We start from the raw sequence: 285 nt of genomic DNA on the forward strand, positions 1-285 counted from the left end.
GGGCAAAAAGCTCACTAACTTTCCTAAAGACAAAAGACATTTGTTTAACTTCCTGATTTTGTTCAGCTTTTTGACTGCTGGAATCTCGCCTCAGCTCGGAAAATATAATGGCGTTATCCAGTTTGTCAACAGACACAGATTGAAGTGTGTATTTCGTGAGAAAAAGGGAGAAGAGGATGTTTCTGCACGCGTTTATCTGCAAGGCTTAGTTCAGCAAGACTTATTTTCAGGTTGTTGTTTCGTTATTCTTTAACGCTGTTGTTTAAAGGCTTCGTTTAGTATTAC

The sequence above is a fragment of the Penaeus monodon genome, chromosome 32 (genome assembly GCF_015228065.2).
Source record: "Penaeus monodon isolate SGIC_2016 chromosome 32, NSTDA_Pmon_1, whole genome shotgun sequence".
NCBI classification, from domain to species: Eukaryota; Metazoa; Arthropoda; class Malacostraca; order Decapoda; family Penaeidae; genus Penaeus; species Penaeus monodon.